General features: G+C 39.3%; 1 protein-coding gene across 1 annotated transcript in view; it reads right to left on the reverse strand.

The window, feature by feature from the left end:
• RAI14 (retinoic acid induced 14) overlaps window positions 1-25,964 on the reverse strand; it is a 180,533-nt gene that overhangs the window by 111,864 nt on the left and 42,705 nt on the right.

Below are 25,964 nucleotides of genomic sequence, written 5' to 3' on the forward strand. Positions count from 1 at the left end.
CTTAGTATAAAGTTTGGTACAATAAAACCATGGTAACATGTTCAAAAATAAAACTCCAAGGAATTCACTACTGACAAAATGTGCTTTCTAAAGAATCGGCAACATGTCAGGAAACCAACTGTAGATAGTTGTTTTGTTCTGTCATTTTTTAAGGGGGTGCTCAGCAGAAGTGGGGGCAGGTTGCCTATTTTAGTATCATAATTCTTGTCATAAATTATCCTTTCAGAGTACTACAGAGTACTGAAAACTTGATTTCTTCCAATTTCAACGTTTTATTATTTTCAAAACGTGGTTCAAATAGATAGGCCAGGATCTGGGTCAGCACCTTCTCTACAGCATCACTGAGTTGCTTAGAACAGGGGGTGTCAAACTCAAAATGAAACCAGGGACCTGGAACCATACATAAGGATCCCTGTCGGCTGCAGATTACTTAAAAGACAACATATTAACATTAATATATTCCATTGTATTTTTATTTATTTCGTTAAATATTTCCCAATTACATTTTAATAAGGTTCAAGGCACACGGGGGAACGCTGCAAGCTAGCTATTTGTTTGATACCTCTGGCTAAAGCATGGAGACTTTAAGTGATTTGCCCAGGTTCCTCCAACCAGTGTGTATTAGAAATGGGATTTGAATCCAGGTCTTCCAGGTGGTGGTTTAAATGAATATTTATAAGTTTATATTTTGACAAATTGAAAAGTAACTTGGTATACTAACTTTTTAGGCATAACAAGATTTCCTAATTCCTTTTTCAAAATAGAAACATGCTCACATGGCAATCTATACACATGCTACATATGTAGGGCTTTTAAAAAAAATTTATTTCCTACTCCCAACCCCCTTCCCCCATTCTCTTGAGAAGCTTTTTATTTTTTTTTCTTGAAGACAAGTTCATAGACTAGAGTATTTCCTGTCTACACGGTGGCTTTGAGCTCAAACAAAACTGACAAAAGACTGATTTATTTCCTAAGAGGGGGTCATTATAATCACTTCATAGACCAAGATGACATTCTTTCCACTTTGGCCTTAATCAGAAGAGATTACCAAAAAACAAAGCAGAGAACAAGATCAAGAGGAAGAAACATTTCAGCTGAGTACTGTGGGAGGATCTGAATGAATAAGATATGTCCTGACTTTTTTTTGTGGCCCTTGGGATCCCAAGAACCTGAATTTTGTTTGTATGTACGTACGTATGTATGTATGTATGTATACACACTTCTTTTTCTCATGCCTATTTACAACCACTACAAGCACCATCATATGGTGGGTAGCCTTACCTTTCTTTTGAAGATGACAATATGGTATGGGACAAGAAGCTTTAGAGTGGGAGTTGAGATGCCCAACTGAACTCTTTCATTTTGTAGATGACTAAAGCGATAAAATGACCTGTCCAAGGTCACCAAGCTATTCAGTGACAGTAGCTGGGCTTCATGATGACTAACCCAACATTCCTGTTGGCACACTATGCCTACACACTATATACCATACTATGCTACCTCCCTGTAAGGTTTTCAGTTCTAGTCCCAGCCCTACCTGTAACTACTTGAAAGAGGCAGCTAGGTGGTACAGTAGATAGAGCTCTGGGCCCGGAGTCAGAAAGAACTGAGTTCAAATCCAACCTCAGACACTTACTAGCTTTGTCATCTTGAGCAAATCACTTACTCTTGTGCAACAGTTTCCAGATCTGTAAAAATGGGTATAACAATAGCATCTACCTTCAAGTATCATACGTGAGGCTCAAATGAGATCTATAAAGAGCTTTGTAAACCTTAAATCATTATATAAATATATAATAAATATATATAAATATAAAAACATATGATAAAGTACTATATAAAATAAAGATGATAGGTGGCACTTCTAAAAGTAGTTGGTTACTTTCTTTCCTATCCAAGTAGGAGAAAATTGTGCATATCAGCTATGGCTATGTACAACGCTATAAATATATATTATAAATATAAATGCTATAAACTATCATGTAAAAAATAACAGTACTTTTAGCACTGTAACCTTGAGCAAATCACTTAACCCTGTTTGCCTCACTTTCCCCATCTGTAAAATGAGACAGAGATAGCAAACTACTCCAGTATCTTTGCCAAGAAAACTCTAAAAGGGGTCATGAAGAGAGGGACATAACTGAAAAATGACTGAATACTACTTAGGGAGCTGGCCTTGGAATCCTGGGGACCCAGTTAAAAGATTGCTTTTAGTCTCACATCCTGGCTAGGTGGTGGTGTTACCTGGGCAAGACACTTCACCTCTAAGTGCTGTGGGCAACTCTCTCCACTTCTAAGTTGCAGAGAAGATGCTGATCTACATATGATCTCCACAGGAAATTCTTCCCCTAGAGCTCCCCTTAATGAAATCACAGGTCTGATTTTTTTTTCTTAAGTCCTTTTACACTAACAAGGTAAAAGAGCCCCATTAAGGCCCAGCACTTGTATACTCTTGTATACTTGTATAACACTTGTATACTTATATAAAAATACTTGTATTTTTAAATATGGAAGCCTGGGACCTTCAAGGTAAAGGAGCCATTTTCTCAGTAATGGAAGGTAATTAAAGAGATCAGACTTTACATATCAAGAAAACAAAACTCCCCCTGAAAAGAACTCAAGTGCCCCAGAATAGTCTCCATCATCAATATTCTTCAAAATAATTCAACTCAACTCAATCCTCCAAGTTAAATATATTATGGGATATAAATATAATGGAATATTGTTAGGTAAGAAGACCCACAAATATGGTGAAAAGGAATCTGAAATAACAAGAGGAGAGGGGTAGAATAGAACCAAAAGAATGGATTTCACAATAATTACATCTATATAAGTTAAAAGTAAATGAGAATGAATGTATAAACAAAGGCTCCTGATAGATACTTGGAGTGAATGGAAATTCATTCATAGCATTTAAAGCTGGAAGGGGCCTCAGAAGCTATCTGGTCCAATGGTCTCATTTTTACAGATGAGGAAACTGAGGCCCATATGGAAAATGACTTGCCTAAGGTCACAAAAGAAGCAAGCAACAGAGGTGGTATTGGAATCCAGATTCTCTGATTCCTGAGTCAATACCCCTTCCACTGCACCATGCTGTTAGGATCCTTTATGGATAAGTTTTAATTAATTTAAATGTAAATAGTTACTAAGCAATTTATATTGGTTTTATTGATGTTCAATGTTAAGTTTTAAATAAGTCATTTAATTAAAAAAAAACATCCCTAGAAAAAACATTTCTTAAGGGCAGAAAGTTAATTCCAAGGAATACTCTAATGGTATAAAAATTTAAGTTTACATCCAACATAACAAAAGCTCTGGAGACCACTGCTATAAAATCTTCCTGCTATATATAAGCTGAGAGCCCAAGGTTTAGGAACTGTCTTCAAAATGTGAACTTATTTAAATCTATGCCTCCAAACCATCAGTCAGTAACATCCTTGGCTAACTACAGCCAAAAGAAGTCAAAAGGACAGAAAAAGCAGAAAATAACCAGCCCTGTAAGGGACATATGTCCTAATTTGTTTGTTTTTAAGAAAGGAGGTCTCCCCTTAGTTTAATGAATAACTTTTAGCACTGGAAGATTCACACATTCTTCTGGTTCACAAAGTCAATGCCAGCGGAAGTGGTCAATTTTAACATTTCGAGAAAAAATTATGAATTATGCCAAGGTCAAGTCACTTTTAAAAAAAAGCATATTACGATGCCTTGCAAAAACAAGGAAGGGATTATAAATCTAAGTTCCAGGCATGGAAACTCCCTTGTATGGACAGGGAAAAAACACGGTGGCAGAACAATTACATTCCGATGCTACCACAACACTTTTTTTTAAAAAAAAGTTTAAAACACACACACACACACACACACACACACACACACACACACACACACACACACACACACACACACACATGCCAAGCCCAAGTGTAGAGAGCATATTTTCAGCAAGATGGGGCAGTCTTAAAATCAGTAGCACTGTAGCAGCTTCAGCTCAAATTTCCTTTCAGGCCAGAAGACAATTGGAAGGATCTTTTACTCAATCACAGGGACTGCTTGCATGCAAGAGGAGAGCAACTGAATAATTAATTGGCCCCGGAACCCAAGGGCTAAAGGTGTGCCAGGAGGACTCCCGGATGAAAACTAAGACGGAAATTCTGCTCAAGGAAATACAGGACTTCTGGGAGCACATCTGTGCACCCAGTTAAGAGAAACAATTTCTACGGGCTTTGTAGTTTTCTTCCTACTTCTAATAGCTTAAAATAAACAAGAGAGCCAGAATAAACAGAAAGCAAAGGGAATATGAAGAGTGTTTAAAATTTTTGATATGTTGTGTTTTTATATCGCCTTCATTTCCAAACAGACCTCTACCCCCTTTTCCTACTGAGTGACTTCCAACCTTGTAACAAATAATTTAAAAAAGGGGGGCGGGAAGTATTTCAGTAAAACTAAAGAACATATCAACTAAACATGAATACATGCAATGTAGCACACCAGCAGACCCCTTAATCTGCAAAGAGGAGGTACATTTTTTTCCTCTCTTCTTGGGACCAAGCTTGAATATCATAATTACAGAATGTTTAGTTTTTATTACTTTGTTGTCGTTCATTCCATTTACATTGTTGTAGTTGTGTGTATTTTTCTTTGTTCTGTTCAACTTTGCATCATTTCATGTATCACTTCATATTCACTGTTTCTTAGGATACAGACATATTTCATGGCCTTTTGTTGAGTCATTCTCAAAGCAAAGCATCAACTTTATAGTGCTTTACTTCCACAAAAAAAAAGTGATGCTATGAATATTTTGTCATATGTGAGACCTTTCATTCTATCTCTGACCTCCTTGGGGTACGTGCCTAGCAATTGAATATTAAGGACAAAAAGTATGCATATTTAAGTGATTTTTTCCCCTTTAACATTATTCCAGCTAATTTACAGCTTTAACAGTATTATTAGTTGTAACTTTCTTTGTACAACACATCCAACATCGGCTATTCTCATCTCTGGTCTTCTTTGCCAATTATTTAAGATTGTAACAGAAGGTAAATAAGTTCTTACAGGTATCTTCAAGATGGAAGTTGGAGTCTGTCTCATTCAAAATAAAAAGCCCTAAAAGAAAGGATAGAGGAGTAGAACCGTCTGTGAAGAAAGTATGCACATCTTTATGTGAATCCATGAACCCAAGAAGGAAAAGGACAGCAGACAACAACTGGATAAGGATAAAAGGAAAAAGAAACGTAAATGATATCATTGTGGGACCTAACTAGAGACTGTCAAGCCAGACAGAGAAAAGGAATATAACTTCCTCAGGAAGAAATTTGGCAGAGTTGACATGAAGTAATAAAGTTCCCATAGATCGCTGGAATCTCTCTATCACCAGGGCAAGGGCAACACAAAGTGATACCAGAGATTCAACTTTTGATGACGCTGGATTCCTTATCTAACTATCTATCTGTGTGTGTATACATACACATATATGTATTAATATATGGTAAATTTAATATAATTAGTATATTAATGCCATTATAATACCATGTTATGATTATACTAATTATATATTAGTTACAGTAATATGTTGCATTATTTTGCGTCGCATTTTTAAATGTGTGTGTGTGTGTGTGTGTGTGTGTGTGTGTGTGTAGATGTGTTTGTGTATTCTCTCCCCCTACCTCACTCATCACAGTATCTCCTCATGGATGTCCAAATGTGCTTGCTCCTGGGCAGCGAGCAGAATTGGTACGGGTAGAGACACCACAGTTTTCTTTACCACTATTCTCTAGAACACATCAATGCATACTAATGGGACATAACTGAAGCTCCACCCCCCCTACCTCCCCAACCATGCTAGGCTGCTACATCCACAAGTAAGCCTCACCCATCTCAGTCTAGTCTCAAGAATCTCTTTCTGAACACCAAAGAACTGGGGTGGGTGGCTTTGTCCACAGGCAGCCTTAGTCATACCTGCTGTTTCCCAGACATACTCTGGCTAGTGAAAACCCAAGCACCAATGACATTTGCCAGCCTCACCCCTGCTGCCCCCAGTAGACACACTACAATGGAACCCACAGGGAAGAGGCTCCAGAGAACACCAAAACGTGCTCAAACCTGTGCATGTATCTTCCTGCCTTTGGGCTCTACTGAACTTTTCCCCTAACCAGGTAGGGATGCCGATGGCACAGAGGAGAGAAAGCTGGTTTTGGGATCAAGAAGATCTGAGTTGAAGATCCTTTTCTGAAAAATCCTGGTTTGGGAATTCTAAAAAATTCTGGCAAGACATTTCCTTTCTAAGGGTAAGATCTGCATTAGTAGAAGGACTTTGCTCAATGGAAATTCCTTAATGATAATGAAGATTAGATCTCATTTTGAAAAACACTGACTTTCATGGACATCTTTGGAAGACTTATTCTCTAAAAACAGACTCAACAAATTCCTTTCTTGCCTTGCTGAGCATTTCATCTCTCAGTAGGGAGAAAAAGCAAAGATGATAATGTTACTACAAACTGAATTGAGGTGACACTTGAAATGACACAAACTTAGGAGAAAGCAATGATGCTCTCTTGGAATTCATAATATTGAAAGAGGGGAGCTCTAGACAAGACACATGCCATGAAATTGAGGAAAGAAATTAAGTGAACAGCTAGGTTCCCTGCTGTACAGAAATCCAGAAGATGCCGTGTAGCTCCCAATCACTACTCTAAAGTGAATTCAATCCAACAAGTTTTTACTAAGCACTCACTATGGTGCCCTGTGCTCTGACAGGCTCTGGGGATATAAAAATCTGCCTGGCCTCAAAGGGTTTTCATTCTATACTGTTTCTGTCTACTTCCCCTGGCATCATGTTCTGGACCCTACAGATTCAAAGAGCAAGCTCCAGTTCTGGCCATGCCAGTAACTCTCTGGGTGACCTTGGCTAGTTGTAGAGGTCCACTTTGTGTCTCAGCTTTCTCATTTGTCAATGGGAATGACAAACCCTGCCCAATGTACCTCAGAAAGCTATTTTAAAGGCTAAATGAGAGACATTACAAGTGCTTTGACAAAGCATAAGAATGTTTAGTATCATTATTAAAGTGGCAAAATCATCCCCATCCTCTTCTACTTCTGCCATCCTCTCAGCTCATCCTCACCCCTCTCCCCAACAGTCATGACTGGAGTGGAAGGGGCAGTGAATAATCAATGCCACTCTCACTCCCGCCTTGGTGAACCAGGCCCCATGTCCTCACCCAGACCACCCGGATAAGAATCATGAGACTAATACAACTACATTCAGAGATTCAGCAGCACCACACGATAGAGCGAGCAATGGATGAAAGTCAGTCAAGAACTTATTAAGTGCGTACTGTGTGAATCCCAAGCTCAGCCACTCCTTCTCTAGCTGTGAAAACTTAGGAAAGTCAACATCTTAGAGCCTGGATTTCTTCATAATAATACACACATTATCTCAGTTTTTCCTGTGAAGAAATCATTTTATAAAACTTATATATAATGTATAAGTTATATAAATTAGTTATTAATGCTATTATTTACTGAACTTTTTTCTCCACCTATAAAATTTGGATCATATACCCCCATTTCCATGAAGTAGACCTCTTCCTCCTCAAATTTCTCATACGTTTTGCTTGCACAACTATTTTCTTCTCTCACACATGTGTCACTTACACCACAGTTACTTGTGAACATGCCTTTCCCTTCATTGGACAGCCCACTGAAAGCGGTGACTACCATACCTACATTTTTATTCCCAGCAGTCTTGTGCATAGCACACCCTTAATAAATGTAACATATTATTTACCAGATTCCTGACACATAGTGGGTTCTAGCAAGGTGCCACTACCTCTTCATGATCCCTATGTCCCTCTATATAGGTAAACATAGATTACTGGAGGCAGGAGGGAGTCAGAAGCAAAAACAAAATAAAAAAATAGCCAAGAGCATTCCTCCTTGCAGAAGCTGGGGGTGGCAGTATGGTAATACTCAGATTTCACAAACTGTAATAATGGTAACTCACATTCCTATATAGCTTTAAGGTTTAGTCTGGCAGGACTACAAGAAGGAGATAACACCCAAGACACTATCTCCTATCTCCAAGTCTTTGTACTGCCTGTCCATCAGAATGGTTTCCGCTTCACAGAATTCCTTGTTTCCTTCAAGAATTTGGTCAAAGGCCACCTTCTCCCTGAAGTGGAGTTGGAGTAGATGGCCCAAGGTCTGATCCAATTATAATTCTGTGAACTATAACATTCAGTCAATAAGCATGTGTTGAATGCCTGCTGAACACTGGAGATACAATTAAAGGCAAAAACCAGTTCCTCCCCTCAAAGAGCTCACACTCTAATGGGGAGACATTATATAAACAACTGTGTACTAACAAGATATATACAGGATAAAGTGGCGATAATCATCAGAGGGGAAGCACTAAGATTAAGGAGGACACGTTAAGGATGGACTAAGGATGATCATGGACGTTCAGTACGCCATTTCAGCTGCACAGGGGGATACTCAAATCCTGAATCCACTCTGTACAACATCCCAAGTCAATAGGAAATGAGATGAGTGAGAAGCCCATCTAAATCGACCACTCTTTAGCCTTCTTCTTACAGGAAATGCAGGACAGGCAATGAGAGGCAAGGGATGAGAATAAGGAATAGCAGATACTCTTAAGGGACAACTGAGGCCCACTGCCTTAATCCACAATGCTAGCTGTTGTTCATCCTTTGTTTTCAGAGAGGACCAATGACGTTACAGGGTCATGTCTTAAGTTGTGCGTGAACTGGATTTAAGTGAGGCAGAGCTGCACAAAGTCATCAACCTCACTCTCTCTTCCAGAGTCACTGAAGCCCAATGGCAAGACAAAAGTCAGGACGACTAGCGATGGCCCAGGATGCAGTGGATGACCTTGGAATCTTCACTGTCTGACGGAGCTCTAAGGGCTCCACAGCACTTACTTCAGCTGCCTTCATGGCCACTGGAACAAACTGTTCTCATCTGCCCATTCCACCAGGGAAAGTCTTTACATGTTTGCAATAGACATCCCCGTAACTCATGGATGGGTTTGAGGCCTGTTGGGTACCCTCAACCTGGTTTAGCCCATCTGCCAAGATGGTTTTACCAGGGCATGGTCACTGCATGTGCTGTATCTGTGTGGAGCCACAGATGAGAGTTGGGTGGGAGGCAGACACCAAAGGTGGATGAGCAGCCCTGAAAAGGGCTTGATATGCCCTCACACCAGAGGTATTAGTCCTTCCTGAACACTCCATACATCTCATGATGCTAGGACTAACCCAGGTAAACCCTGGATGCTTTCCAACACCTGCCTGAAAAGCTAGCTTCACCTGCTAATATATCTTTTCCAAATTAATGTTCCAGACAGGCCAAAGTGAGGTAGAGTTGAAAGAAGGTGAGACAATTGCCCTCATAATTTTTTTTTAAAATTAAGCTGTGCAATGTGTTTTTTAAGCTCCACTGGTTACTAAAGTGGTTTAGAAGCAGTCATATGATTTTAATGTGAACTTTTAAACACTGTCTGCTTTGTATTAAGAGTCTGGGGAAAGGACTGCAAAAGAGACATACTGACCTAAACCCTGAATATTTATTAAATGTTTATGCATGCAAGAATCATGCTGATCCTGAACAAAAATTAAAATAGTACAGGGGTTCTTATCCTGGGGTCCACAGACCCTTGGTCTTCAAATAGATTTCAGGGGGGCCTGTGAACTTGTATAGGAAAAAAATTATACTTTTTAAAAAAATAATCTTTGTTTTCCTTGTAATTCTATGAATTTTATTTTATGCATTTAAAAATATCCTGAGAAGGGGTCCATAGGCTTCCCAATTCTGACAAAGGGGTCTATGATACAAAAAGAGGTTAATACTCTACTCTAGAAAGATATTGTCCTCATTTCCTTTTATAATGTGAAGAAAGGACAACACTGATCCTGGTTTTTTGCGGGCAGCAAACAAGAAAATCATCCCAATGTAAAAATACTCAAGCATTGCAAAGCTGGAGGCTTCCAACCCCAAATGGAAAATCTGGAGTCACAATAATGTTTAATTATTCAGGTGTGAGGCTTAACTACAGAGAAACCTGTCTCACAGTCCCTGTCCGCTAGTCAAGATTATTATTAAATTATCAGACGCACATCTGCTTCACTGAGGAGCTATAAAGCTTTCTTCATCTCACACCTGTTGTCCAAGTTCCTCAGGCCCTAGCCTCCTTTCTTTTCCTTTTTTTTTTTAGCTAGACAATGGGATTAAGTGACTTGCCCAGGGTCGCACAGCTAGTAAATGTCAAGCAAGTGTCTGAGGCCGCATTTGAACTCAGGTTCTCCTGACTCCAGGGCTGGTGCTCTATCCACTTCGCCACCTAGCTGCTCCCCCAGCCTCCTTCTACTCTTATCATGTCAGTTTCAGAAACACAGTCCAAGGGCCTCTCAGCCCTACTAATATAAGGATATTTTAGAAGTATGCAGATGATTTAAACATTAAGATGGTGAGCATTCCCAGGGGAAACTGTATCTATTATTGTACCCCATCAAAAATGGCCTGAGCTGTCCACACTGATAACTGAATGGCCCAAGAGCCAAGGCAGGTTCCATTTTGTCTCAGTACAATGAAAATAAGGGCAAGCCCAATGCTACCTCAGCAGCACCAATTACCCAGGCTAAGGAGTGGAGAGGTGGCATGGTATAATCATAATAATATTTATGGAGCACTTTAAGGTTTTCAAAGTGCTTTTTACATATATTATCTCATTTGATTCTCACAACCATCCTGGAAAGTAGGTGATATTATTATTCCCATTTTGCAGAAAGGGAAACTGAGGCAGACAATGGTTAAGTAACTTGCCCAGGGTCACAGGGCTGGCTAGTAAATGCCTGAGGTGAAGCAGAATTTGAACTCAGGTCCTCCTGACTTCAAGGCCAGTACACTATTCAGTATGTATCTCTACCCATTAGAATGGAGAAAAAGGACCCAGACACTTACTTCCCTTTCCCAGAACATTAACAACCAAACAGTACAACAAACCTGAGGCTGGATAACCAGGGCTCAGGTGTGCTTGTCTCAATTCTTTTTTTTTGGCTAGGCAATGGGGTTAAGTGACTTGCCCAAGGTCACTCAGCTTGTAAGACTTGTCTCAATTTTATTTTTTTTTATTTTTAGGCAATTGGGGTTAAGTGACTTGCCCAGGGTCACACAGCTAGTGTCAAGTGTTTGGTCTGAGGCTGGATTTGAACTCAGGTCCTCCTGATTTTAGGGCCAGTGCTGTATTCACTGCACCACCTACTTGCCCCGCTTGTCTCAATTCTTAAGAGAATAGTAAAAGCTGGTTACGAACCATAACTCTCCTATTCTTCAATTTCTCTGATAAAATAGAGATAGCAACACCAAACTATTTTTCTAAGTGTATGCTGAAAGTTCAGGCAGGTTGTGAGAGGATGAAATCATGTATTCAAAGACTTATACAAATGCAAGCTATCAATCAATTTACGGCCAAAACAATTTCAATCAACAGACTGAATATCGTTCCCTTGGCATCTAGCCAAAACACTATATAAAGCATGTGAATTAGCTACATGATTTTCCCGCCTCCCACTTTGATCACCATTTATTGGGAGTTCCTGAGAAAAAGCCTTGGAAAGTTCCAACGTACTATACAGTACATGGACAGCAGGCTGAGGGTGAATTGGTAGAGGGTTAAAGAAACCTCCACTTCTCATTAATAATTCATTCATGAACCACCATTTCTAAACCATGCTGCCTCTACTCCTGCCATCATCCTCTTGTCTCTACTTCTACCCTTACCCTCCCCCTCAATCTTTTGACTGTGCCCCTGGAGTCACTCTGGGCTCTGATAGATGAACTTCCCCACCACCATTTCCAAACTATGGGAGCCTATGCCCCACCATCAGCCTTTTCCCTTTCTCCTATGTGTTGTCTTCTTCCTATTAGAATGTAAGCTCATGAAGAGTAGAGACTCTCTTGCTTGCAGATCACAGCACAGTACTCAGCATAAAGTGTTTAATAACTTTTATCTAAGTACTGAATAAGTTAAAGAAAAACAATATGTAAGTTATAGGAATGCAGTTCTCATGTAAGAAGAAATAATGGTACTGATTAATAATATAACATCTAGATGAAAATTAGAGAAAAGCATTAGTTATTTCTCTCTCTCTCTCTCTCTCTCTCTCTCTCTCTCTCTCTCTCTCTCTCTCTCTCTCTCCCTCTCATTCATTAATTCAACAAATGTGTTAAAAGCCTAGTAAGATCCTAGATCCAGAACTGGAAGGTGCCTCAGACGCCACATATTTCAGCCTGCTCATTTTATAAGAAAGGAAATTGAAGCCCAGAGAGGTCAAGTGATTTTCCCAGGGTCACAAAGAAAGCATTATGTGCAGAAGACAGTGTTAGGAAATGGAGAAGATAAAAAGCTTTAGATAATACACAGTCCTTGCCTTAGAAAGTTAACCATCCAGTAGGGCGAGTACCATTGCAGAGCCTTGTAATGGAAGAATATATATAAAGTATGATATAACACAAGTAAAGTACCATATAAATCTCAATTATTATTGCATAACAATGGCATTCCACATTTTTAAAAATAAATAATGGTGATACAGTCAATTGAGGTATTAGTTGTCCTTCATCTGTCAATATGATTTTTTTTCCTTTTTCTTCTTCAGATCTACCCTAAGGTTCACCCTCCCCCCCACAAACTGGTTAAATTGGTTACAAGAGGGGAGCTCACTCAGCCCAAAGTAGATACAAGGGATGGGGCACTGGGCACATGTGGGACCAACAGAGTCCAGTCCAAAGTGAGGATGGAGGGAACAGTTAATGACTGCCCCTGGTAGTCTTTGAATTATGTGGAAAATTATGGGGAAAAACAGGGATACCACCCAGGGAAAGCTCCAACTGTGAATCCTGGTTTCCAAACAGCCCTACCCTGAGCTTTGACTGGGGGAGTCAGTGAAAGGCAAGAGGGGTCCTCTCTCTGAACTTCACCTTCTACCCTTCCCATTCTTTCCTTCTCTCCTCTCAGAGGCTATAATCTATGATAGCAGAGGGAAGCCCTTTAAAAACAGGTTTTTTTGGTTTCTAGTTATTATTACCATAAGGATCCTTTCTAAAAGCTTGTGAATATGAATCCACTTTCAGGTTTGTGAATTTTCACACAAGTATAGAGCTCAGAGAGATACAACCTTCATCAAAGGGTTATAAAATATTCTTTTCTTTTTCTTTTTTCTCCTTAAAACTTAGTCTCTCTATCTCTCCCAGGCTGGAAGGGCAGGTACCACTCACAGGCCTAACCACACAGGAGCTTTAATCTGTTACATTTCCAGCCTCAGCTAGTTCATCTCACCTTAGGCATCTTGCTGGCCCCAGCTACCAGGGGCTCACCATAGTAACACCAAATTTAATGCAGATTCCCAACCAGCTTAGCCCATTGCAGCTCAGAACTTCCAAGCTCAAGAGGTTTATCAGCCTCAACCTTTCTGTAGCTGGGATTATAAGTGTAGGTTTTTCAAACAGAAATGTAGGCTTTTCAAACTCTCTGAATTGCATACAGACTTAGAAAACCACAAATTAACATTATCTATACTGTACTGTACTTTTAGTTAAATATTTCTCATTTACATTTTTATCTGGTTTGCCATCCGTGACACCTGTGCTATGAAGTAATCTGTGACCCAAATTCCTCAGGCTTCAGCCTTTTTCTACTTTCACCCCAACAGTTTTAAAAACAAACACAGTTTATCCATAAAAATATATTTAAAAAACCCCCACGGTCCCAGGGTACTACATTCTACTCCTTCTGTTAGATCTCTTTCTTCTGAGCAAAGAATATACTTCTACTGCCACACTCTGGTAATAAATCCTATCCTACCAAGTCCAAACCATCCTATGAGATACTGATCTGCTTGTGTAATTTTTAAAAATAAATTTACTGATAACCTTGTTTTTACATCACCTATATTTCCCCACTATATTTTTCACTCCATCCCCTCTCGGGCAGCTATCCTTTATAATAAAGGATGAAGCAACAAAGAAAACAGTTCCAAAAAATTAAAAAACGTAAAAATTCTGGGTTATATGTAGTATTCCACACCCCTGGTCCCTCACTTTGGCAAAGGAGAGGGGGAAGGTGAAGGCATCTTCTCAGGTCTCTAGGGCATTACAATCACATACGTTGCCTGGGCATTACAATTGCATAGCATTCAGTTTTGACTGTTTCGTTGTTGATCTTTCTATTTACATTGTGGTACTCATTGTGTATGCTGATTTTCTGATTATACTTTCTTCAATCTGCATCAGTACAAGCAGGTCTTTCCACGATTCTCCATGTTCAACATGTTTATCATTTCTTACAGCACAGTAATATTCCATTACATCTGTGTACCATATCTCATTTGAGCAGCTAGGTGATGCAGTGAATAGAGTGCTAGCCTGGAATCAGGAAGACCTGAACACAAATCCAATCTCAGACACTCTAGCTGTGTGACCATGGACAAGTCACTTAACCCTGTTGGTCTCAGTTTTTCTCATCTGTCAAATGAGCTGGAGAAGGAAATGGCAAACCACTCCAACATCTCTGCCAAGAAAACCCCAACTGGGGCCACAAAGCATCAAACACAACTGTAATGATGGACCACCACCACCATTGCCACTTTGGACAGTCACCAGCTTAAAAAAAAATTCTTTGCAAAATAGTCTTTTCGGGGGCAGCCAGGTGGCGCAGCGGATACAGCACTGGCCCTGAAGTCAGGAGGACCCGAGTTCAAATGTGACCTCAGACCAAACACCTGACACTGACTAGCTGTGTGACCCTGGGCAGGTCACTTAACTCCACTGCCTAAAAAATTAAAATAAAAGTCTTTTGGGTAAAGTGCTTGTGTCTTTTCCCCCTGCTTGATTTCTCAGGGCCCCAATTTCCTCCTATATGAGAATAATAATAGTTATAAGAATATATAGAATATTATAAGAATAATACCAGCATGGACTTCACAGAACTTTCATAAGGATCAAATAAGGCAACAAGTACTTTATAAACTTTGAAAAGCTCTGTACCTGTGAGTTATTATTATTATTAATCTACTTTTCACATATTTCAATTTCTTTTTTCTTTCCTTTTTTTTTTTTTAAGGTAATTGGGGTTAAGTGACTTGCCCAGGGTCACATAGCTAGTAAGTGTCAAGTGTTTGAGGCCAGATTTGAACTCAGGTCCTCCTCACTCCAGGCCTGGTGCTCTATCCACTTCATTACCTAGCTGCCCTTCTTTTGCAGAGAAGTACAGGCAAAATCACAAAAGACAGACTAATGATATGATCATCCAGGGGAAAACTGTACTCTAAACCTTCCAAAGAGTAATGACATTTGCCTAAGTCATGTATACTTTTTTATACAACAAAGAAAAAAAAACAGCTCTAAGATTCCTTAAGACTTTGATCCCAATTTGCATTTTGGGTCTCCCTCCTCCACACCCTTAAAAAAAAAACAAGTCTGACAACTTCAATTCTAGGTTTTCCACTCTTCTTATTTCACTAAGCCAAACTACTCTTCAACAGCTAATTAAGAATCTGTTTAGAGAAGCTCAGCAGAATTAGAATTGGTTAAAGCCATAGTTTTCCCATGATATCTAAGTTGTTATCTGTCAATCATCTAAGGAAATTAGGGAAAGAAATATAAGTTCCAAAATACAGGCATTTGCTTGGTTAGGTAAATATTATACTTCCCATGGGGAAAGGGAAAAAAGGCATGGGCATTTTACCCAAAGGACTATTTTGCAAAGATTTTTTTTTTAAGCTGGTGACTATCCCTTATTAAATCAAAAAGTTCTTCTGATGCTTCTAAAAGCTTAGTTGCTTCAGAAACTATTTTAGCCTAATGATTCCCTGTCCCAACTACCACCAGATGATCAGTGTAGGCTTGGCTTGGGGTACTCAGATCAGAATGGGAGAGAAAATAATGGTCAAGGCACCTTCCAAGGTTACTGTTTAAATATCAACTTAAATATAAATGTTGGAGTTATCAACTCTACCCATCTTCTTCACTCTTATTCCCAGTTAATCACCAAGGCCAGTCAATTCACATAACCTGCTATCTGTCCCTTCTTTTCCACTGCTGCTGTCATCCTTCAAGTCTAGGTCCCTGACACCTTGTGCCTCAGTTATTGCAATGACCTCTCCCTGGTCTCACAGATTCTGGTTTCTCAACCTTCTAATGCATCTTATACCATACCAGCAAACAAATCTTCCTAAGACACTGTATTCATCATGTCAGTTCCCTGCTCAAATGCCTTCAATGATTCTCTACTGACTGCCACATTAAATCTCAACTCCCTTGCCTAGTTTTCTGGGCTTTACAGGGTCTGGCCCCACCCCTACTTGTCAAACCCTATTTCCTGCCATTCCCCAACAGGAACCATCTGCTTCTGTTATACTGGCTATCCTCCCTCTCCACCTCCTCCTTACTGCCAATTTCTCTCTCTGACCCACACAATGTTCATTTCCCTGCTCATACTGTTCCCTTCATCTCTGGAGTTCTTAAGCTAGGGTCCATGAACTTTTAAGAGAATATTTTGATATTGTTACTTCAATGTAATAGGTTTCCTCTGAAATTCTATGTATTTTATTTTATGCATTTAAAAATGTTATTCTGAGAAAAGGTCCACAGGCTTCATTAGACTGTCAAAGGGGTTCACAAAAAAAAAGTTTATCCCTATCGTATCAACATGCCTTTTCTATCCATCTGGGTCCTACCCATCCATCAAAGTCTAATATCATGAAGGCCTTCCCTGATTATTCAGGTGATTATGAAAGGAGGGGGAGACAGGCCAGAAGAAGCTAGGCCCTTCAGTGCCATTATGTCTAAGAGCCAGAAGCTCAACTTGGACTCTATCACTGTGCAGCTACTAGAAGGATGGGGCATGTGGACAATCCAGAACATACAAATGACAGAGATCAAGATTCCCAAGACTCAAGTACTGGGAGATCATCCTGAACCATTCCATCTTCCTGGAGGCTCCAAGCAAAATGGCCCAAGATCTATCTGCAGTATAGCCAGGGCAATGGCCTGCTCAAGTCTGTTCTATAATGGGAGCTTCCTCCCTAAGAGCAACTAATTCTTCATGGGTGTTTTTTGGACTGGGCCAAACTATCCTCGGAAAGCATCTGTCCACTATTGCTGGTCAATAAGATGTAGTACCCCAAAATGCTTTTCTACTTTAGGGCAACTATGAGTGTGCTGGCATCAACTCCATCTATGGCTTCTCCAGTGAGTGCAAAAGACACCAAAGCACTGAGCAGTAGAAAATACTCACTGCCTGTTTCACCTGCCTCTTCATTCCAGGCAATGCAGAAGGAGACTGAATTAAACCAGAATTTAGGAATACCTTAGGGGCCCAACCTGTGTCAATTGACACTGCATTTTTTTTTAATCCATATGGCAATGAAAATAGAACTAGTAGGATGAAAATGTTTATTTCAAAGTAAAGTTACAACATCTGCTTTTAATTACTTGTATTAAAAGCACATTTGCACAAATAGGAGAAATTATAGTAAGATCATAAAGAATTATTTAAAAATTCTTCTATCATTTGACACAATTGGTCCTTCTAGTTAATAAAGTCTTTCAGGGACAGCTAGGTGGTGAAATAGATAAAGCTCTGGCTTTGGAGTCAGGAGGACCTGAGTTCAAATCTGGCATCAGACACTTGACACTTAGTGGCTGTGTGACCCTGGGCAAGTCACTTAACCCTGATTGCCTCACCAAAAAAAAAAAAGGCAAATACAGTTTTTCATTAGACCTACCCCTTTCCTGGGCAGCTAGATGCCTCAGTGGATAGAAGACAGGGCCTGGAGTTAGGAAGAACTGAGTTCAAATTTAGCCTCAAACACTTACTAGCTGTGTGACCCTGAGGAAGTTACTTAACCTTGTTTGCCTCAGTTTCCTCATCTGTAAAATGAGCAGGAGAAGCAATCGGCAAACCACACCAGTATCTTTGCCAAAGAGTTGGACATGACTGAAAGGACTGAACACAACTCCTTCCCTACCAGTACCTATGAAAAAATACTAAATAAACTGACACAGTTTTTACTTTTAATTCAAAAAACATTTATTAGGCACCTCACCTACTATCTGTAAAACGCTATGCTAGTCACTGGATAAAGGCGAAGAGACAGAGTTATCACACTGCAGCAGGAAAAGTGTTTGATTTTGGAGTCAGAAGATTTGAGTTCAAATCCAAACTTTCTACCTGTGTGACCTCGGGCAAGTCACTTAACCTTTCAGGACCTAAATTTCCTCAACTGTACAAGATGAACTCTGAAAACTATACTCTGAAGTCCCTTCCATCTCTAAATCTGTGGACTTACAAATCTCTAGTTCTTAACATTTTATATAAATTATGTAAAGTAACTAAGTCTAAAAAAATTCAAGAGCAGAAAGTTCTAGAAAGCAGAATATTTAAAACAGGCTTCTGCTAAATACATAGCATATCACACACAGGCCACCCAATATATTATGAGTTTTAACAGGAAGATTCTGATAATGCAGTTGGCTGGCATCCCTGAGTGGCTCAGCTTTCCCATCCGATGATCTAGCAAGAAACTTATCATTTAGGTTAATGTAATCCAGCATGCTGTAACATGCTTACCAGCTCAAATGTTTGGGAATTGGGTTGGTAGCCAAAATGAAAAAGAGAAAAATTATTAGGAGAAAAGAAAAAAAAATAAAAGTTTCTGAAGCTCAGTATAGAAATTTTTTTTTTAATTCCCCCTAGGGGGTTGGTTTTTCCTCAGACTTTTTCCTTAGCCTTGCACATAAATAATAAATAAAAAATGCTTGCTGATTGATTGGTTTTCATTGTGAACCATTTCCAAGAAGAGACAGATATGTAAAACAGACAACAAAACCCTTTCTAAAAACATGTCCGGAGTGAGAAAAAATCATCAGCAAAACACTCTCAGTATTGGAGAATGTTCATCCAAACACCAACAAAGGCAACACCTGGTTGTATGGCTGTTTTCTTCTGTTCTCACATTATAAAAATCCCCAATGCTCCCCAGCCAACCAGAAACTTAGGCAATCCAAGACAAATGGAAGAATTAGACATCAAGATCTTCCACAAAGAAAATCTAGAGAAGCATCTTTTCCAGACATCCCTTTGAAATTGAAAACATTTTCATTAAAACAATAAAAACTATTCTAGTGTCTAAGAGGCCTGGCATGCCAAGAAAAAAATCAATTTATCATTAAATGAAGGTAGAGAAGGGAGACAAGAAGGAAATTCTACCAGGGTTCATGACTGACTGCATGTTTACTTATTCTTTTCTCCTCCTGTTCCCAAGTGCACCTTTAACTGACAGCAGACCAGATCCATCTAGTGTAAGCTCCCTGAGTTCACAACTATTTACCAAAAGTTAGCATCCTCTCTCTCCCCTTTTCTCTCTTTCCCTTCCCTCTTCTCTCTCCCCTCCAACTTTCTCCCACGTTTCCAAAGAACCAACAATGAAGAATGCTACCTATGTCTGGATAGAAAGGTGATGGACTAAATATGCAGAATGACACACATTTTTAGACAATATGGGAATCTGTTTTGCTTGACTATTATTATTTGTTTCAAGGGTTTTTTCTTTTCTTTTTTTTTCAATTGGGGTAGGGAGAAGTAAAAGGGAGAAATATTTTTGATAAATAAAAAAAATTAATCTAAAATAAATTTTAAAAGAGAAGCAATGGCTAGAGCTTTTGTGGTCTCAAAGGGCTAGAAACTAAAGGGCTGGTTATCCAGCTATTGGGGAATGGCTAAACAAGTTCTGGTGCATGAAATGTAATGGAATATCACTGTGCTATAAGAAACAATAGAGAAGCAAGGCAAGACTTTAATGAATAGATACAATGGGGAGTGAAGCAGAACCAGAAAAACAACACATACCACAACCACAAGCAATAACAAAAATGCACATGGAAAGAATAAGAAAACAACCAAAAGTGAATGCAATATTATATCGACCAAGTGTGGCCCCAGAGAAGACATGTGAGAAGATACCTTGCCCTTACATACTTCTTTACAGAAATGGAGGCCATGGATATGGAATCTTGTTTATGATATGAGATTTTTCTATATTTTGGTTAGCTTTGCTGAACTTTCTTCTTTATTATCTGGGATGGATCTTGGGTGGTGTGGTGGTGGTGAAAGAGGGAAATGGGAAAAGTAGCTAAAAATACAAAAGACATTAATCAAAATTTATTTTTCAAAAATAACTCATTCAACACATGTATTCACAAAATGAGGAATACCTGCATTCAGAAATCCCTTCTCACATCCACACAGTGTTTTAAAGTTTATAAAAGGTTTTTCCTTAAAAAAAAAATGCTGTGAGGTAGGCATGACCAGAACCACTGTTCTTGTTTTACTTAGTATTTGTTTTCTTTGGGCATTTACAGAAATGATAAACAATGATCACTCTTGAAGGAAATGCCAGAGAAGACCTAAAAAGGATACCACGAAGGTCAGCAAACTTGGACTGTGGCAGCAAAATCTCTCTGGCTCATTAAGATTCTTAGTAAGTATTAAATTCCTTAACCAAAAGGCTTTACTGCTATCCCGCTTAGAAAAATAATAATCAGCTTGGGCTTCCGAGTAACCCAGAAATGTGTACTGGCTGATATTTTTATGGAATAAGAATTGTCTTTAGTTTCCTGAAAGGGTTCATAATTCAGAAATTCCATCTCCCAGTAATAAAATTATAAACACAGCAAGTAAACTCTGAAGCACTCTATCACCTCAACAGAATTTGAGTCAGTTTTTCAAGATTTACTGCAAAGCTCTCTCTCTGAACCCCATTTCTCAACCCTAACCTCCACCCCTCAAGGCACAAAAATTGGCATTTACAGAGAAATACCAGAAGTCTGAGCATTTTATTAGCCAAGGGAAATCCCAACCTTCTTGGCTCCATTTCTAATGATGACAGCTAGTTTTCCACATTGAATCATATACTAGCTGCTGCAAATATTTAAAGGGGGGAGGCACACTTTCAAACTATAATCATAAAATGCATAAATAATTATGATTTAAAACTTTCTGCTCATTTTTATAAGGCCAAAACTAAAACAGTCATTTAAAATATTGCAATGCAAGTAGAGTGCTTCTCTTAAAATACTTTCAATGCCGTGCCAAGAGTAATCTCCAGGGTTTCTCCAGTATCACCAGTTTGTATTTCAGGTACAGTTTATACGAAAGTCTACCTATTTTAGAAATAAGCATGACCCCTTTTTCTCTTGTCTCATCCACAAGCCCTACCTCAAATCCCATGTCCTTCATGAATGCATCCTGATGACTCCAGCCCTAGGAAACTGCCTCCCTCCCTGAATTCTCATAGCCTTTATAGTCTATGCCACACAATGTACAACTGTTGATTATATGACCTCAATAGCTCCTTCTGGAATTTTAACATTCTATGCTGCCCCATTTTCTGCAATTGGATTGTCTCAGTTTTGTTTTTTTTTTTAAGTAAGGCAGTTGGGGTTAAGTGACTTGGCCAGAGTCACACAGCTAGGAAGTACTATGTGTCTGAGGCTGGATTTGAACTCAGGTCCTCCTGACTTCAGGGCAGGTGCTCTATCCACTGCACCACCTAGCTGTCCCCAGGTTAGTCCTGTTTCCCCCCTCCATATCCTTTGCAGGGCTTGAAGTATGCTATCAATAAATACAAGCTGACTGAAAGATGAAGGGATGCTGACAATTTCATCATGTTTTATTTCTACTTTTAAAGGAAATCAGAACCTGACAAGTGAAGTACAATTTATCTGTTATCACTGCATTCCTCTCCTTATCACTTTAGGATTTCTTATGTCCCAAACAAGCCTAGCATTAAATACCTGAAGGTCCAACTTTATTCGCCCCTCCAAACAAACAGAGATGTATTACAAACTCTTTGCATGGTTGGATTTTCAGAAGCAGATACATGCACGCAAAGGCAAAATTAAAGTCCAAGTGATAGTCTTCATTACTGCTCTTATTTTCTAGAAAAAAGTTTCCAACGCAAGGGAATTTGTGCTTCACTACCTACAGCAAATTTCATGACTATCCTAAGTCCTTTGTGCAAGATGTATGAATAGGATATTGGTTCTGTTACAGATGTGTCCTTAGGTAAATCAAAAGAAAAGAAGCTGGGGGCAGCTAGGTGATGCAGTGGATAGAGCACCAGCCCTGAAGTCAGGAGGACCTGACCTCAGACCAAACACCTGACACTTACTAGCTGTGTGATCTTGGGCAAGTCACTTAACCCCAATTGCCTTAAAAAAAAAAAAGAAAGAAAAGGAGTTGGCTAGCTAAAATCCACTGCTTTGTTGTCATGAAAGGAAAAATAGTATACTAGGAAGAACACTTCAAATTAGGATACCTGAATTCCAATCCTAACTCCACTATAAACTTGCTGTGCACCCATGGGCAAGTAACCCAGCCTATATGGGCATCAGTTTCCTCATCTGTAAAACAAGTTAACAAGCCCAGTATTGTCTGTAATTCCAGCTTGGTAGGGGGCAAAGGATCTTTTGAGCTTCAATGACCATCAGGTGTGTGCATTCAGTCTGGCATTATGGGGTGGGGGGAGGACTGCCTTGAGCTAAGCTGCCAAATTTATTTGATCAAAGAAGATCAACCCTGGGATGAAAAAAGAGTGGATCAAAGCTATCTTGCTGATCAGGATGCAGCTGGGCTGATATAAGGAAAAAGCTGGGTGGCACAATGGATAGGGTGCTGGGTGCCACAATGAATAGGGTGCTGGGCCTAGACTCAAGAAGACCCAAGCTCAAATCCGAACTCAGACACTTACTTGCTGTGTGACCCTGGGCAAATCACTTAACCTCTGTGTGCCTCAGTTGCCTCAACTGTAAATGGGGATAATTCGGAGAAGGAAATGGCAAACTACTCCAGTACCTCTGTCAAGAAAACCTCAAATGGGGTCATGAAGAGTCAGGTGGACTGTAGAACAACTGAACAACACAAAAAATGGGGATAATAATAGCATTTCACAGGGTTATTGTGAGGATCAAATGATATTTGTAATTCCCTCGGCTTGTACACATAGCAGGTATTAAATCATTGGTTATTCAGGGTTTCCTCCCTCAAGTCTTTAAAAAAACAAAAACCACAGGTTAACGTATCTTACACAGAATAAGTGCTTAATAAATGCTTACTAGTTTGGATTGTGAAATTGTCCAACCCACCTTAACAGGGAGTATAAAAAACACCCAGACAAATGTTCAGTGCTATTCCAATATCAGACATTAATATGCAATGTCTTCTAAAAATAACAGAATGGTAATCCTCAGGGGATGGAAAACTGAAAAATATATTGTGTTTGGAATGATACTCTTACTTCAGAAGGAAAGATATTCTGCTCTAACATAAGTTTGATTTATTTATTTGTTTGTTAGTCCACAGAGCCCCAAAGTGCTTAATTTCAAATAAGAGTTCCTGATGTTGTTTGGCCATGGCCTCTCATCATCAGACCCCAAATTCTAACAATATCCATTCCATACCAGGAAGCCCAAAGTCCACCTTATTCCACATAACTTGACATGCAGATAAACATGTCTACATAACAATGTACACCAGGGAAAGACACATAGATTAACTCCCTAAGAAAAGTAGAGCAGCAAAATGACATTAAGGTATATGTGTGTGGCTTTCTTATGTCTATCTCTACTCTTTATAGCAGAGATCTATGAATTGGGCTTTTAAATTAATATTCTGATAAGGGTATTTCAATAAATTTATTTCCTCTGTAAGCCTATGAATTTTATTTCATGAAGTTAAAAACATTCTGCAAAGGGGTCCAAAGTTTCACTAGATTGCCTAAGGGGTCCTAACACAGAAAGGTTAAAAGCTCCTCATTTATTTCTAGGTGATTATTAACAATTTGGACACAGGCTGACTGAAATGGTATCAGAGCAAACAGGGCCACTGTTTCTTCTTTACAAATGCACAGATATGAACTGCTGTCCTCTTCTCTTCTTACCCTCCAGAACACAAAGAACCTATTTTTTAAAACATTTTTCAACTGCCTCGCACAAACACAGGTAAGAAAATTGCACAGATGGTAATTTAGGTTAGTTCGCTAAGAGGAACCATAACACTGGGCAAGAAAGTAAACACTTAGCCATTCACTTAAATGAATTCTTTTTCATCTTATTTTCTGCCCTGCATTATCCTGATTACCATACTTTCCTGTTTCATACACTCAAATCCAATCCCAGAGACCCATACTGGAGTTCCACTGTACTAGCTGGCAGGCATTTGCCCAACTAACAAGCTGGCAGGCCACCATGAAAGCTTTCTTAATGACCACTATCTCTCTTTAGCAGTTGAGTGGTTTGGCTTTGGGCAGCAATCTGGGGGCCAATCAAGCTTCTAACTTCCAGTTGTATCATTTCTTCTGTCCTCTTTCCCCTTAAATCTTCACTTAAATTTCTCTTTTTAACTTAAACTACTGAATACTGTGGCACCTTTTCCCACCAGTTTCAGAAGCTTCTCCTATTTAGTTACTGGTACAGATTTCATTCTTAAGGCATTCTGTTGGGACTATTATTGTATTCCAGTATCAAACACATTACTGCCAACATTCAGGAATTTTTAATCACAGAAGAAATGATGCTGCCACCTAGCCTCCCAACCAGAAGAACTCTTGCTTCAACAGCCCTTACTTTGACGGAATATAAATTTTCTTTGATCATAGATCACAGATCGGATTTATATTTCAATAGATGTTGGACTGGACAGAGTTTTCCTTCTAAGTAATTACAATAATCAAGGCAGGTATATGATCAGAAGCCCATAGAGGACTGCAAATTTACAGCTAGAAGGAACCTTAGAGGTCACCTAGTCTGACTCCACTATTTTACAGATGAGGAAAATGAGGCCTAGAGTTTATTTGATTTGCCCAAGTTTACACAGACAGTGAATAGCAGAGTTGAGATTCAAGCCTTGGTCCTCTGGTTTTAAATCCAGTGTTCTTTCCACTGCAACATGAGAGCTTCAGTGTCACATAAAATACCTAGAGCATCCTTGACTTCATTGTGTATACAGATCACAACCCCTTTACAAGTTGCTAGATGGTTTGAGAGTTGTGGTGACCAAACAATTTATGATGAACTCTCAATGTATTTAAGCTAGTGCTCAAATGAAAGTCCATTGCTAGGTCTCTTCTCAAGAGTCTTTCTAACCTGTTAAAGACCTCCCAAAAATACTTTTCAAGGCCAAAAACCTTCAAGAGCCTAGGGTTATATAGAACTATCAAGTATCAGAGTAGGGTTTTTGCAGAGGTCCTATGGACTATAGATGAGATAAGAGCACACACACACTGAGCACTTAACGCCTGAAAATCAGATCATCTAGAGAACTAAAATGATACTTTGCGGTTACCAGCAAAGAAAGAATCCATCAGGGCTGTAAATTACAAGTCATGATGCAGCCTCAGGGGATAGGCTACTGCCAAAGAAGGGTGTGCATGTGATATATCAGCCATGAATGACTACAATCTCCACCTACTGCATCAATGCAGTTGTGCCAAGCAGTCAAATATAATTCATGGTAAAGCAATAAAATCCAAGGACACCTTAATTACATAAGGTTAAAAGACTGCTGTGCAAACCTCTTATTCTAAAGCCACCATCTTATTCCCTTCCACAGACTCCTCCTAGCCAAAAGGGCAACAATGTGTGTTCAAGGCATTTAGAAGGCAATTTGCACAAGAGGTACAAATGGTGTCACATGGGAGTCCCAAAGGAGACTTCTGAATCCAATTTCTAAAATGACCTTTAGCGAAAATGTTATTGGTTTTAGTCCCTCTGAGAACGATCATTTACTATTTTCTCCACTGGGGCTCACATTAGCAGGATGACCAATTTACTACCTTTTTTTTTTCTGAAGGACAATGGAGAAAGGCAGAGATGCACCAGGCAAAAATCAGGGG

This window comes from Phascolarctos cinereus, unplaced genomic scaffold (genome assembly GCF_003287225.1).
Source record: "Phascolarctos cinereus isolate Bilbo 61053 unplaced genomic scaffold, phaCin_HiC Scaffold_4;HRSCAF=312, whole genome shotgun sequence".
Taxonomy (NCBI): Eukaryota; Metazoa; Chordata; class Mammalia; order Diprotodontia; family Phascolarctidae; genus Phascolarctos; species Phascolarctos cinereus.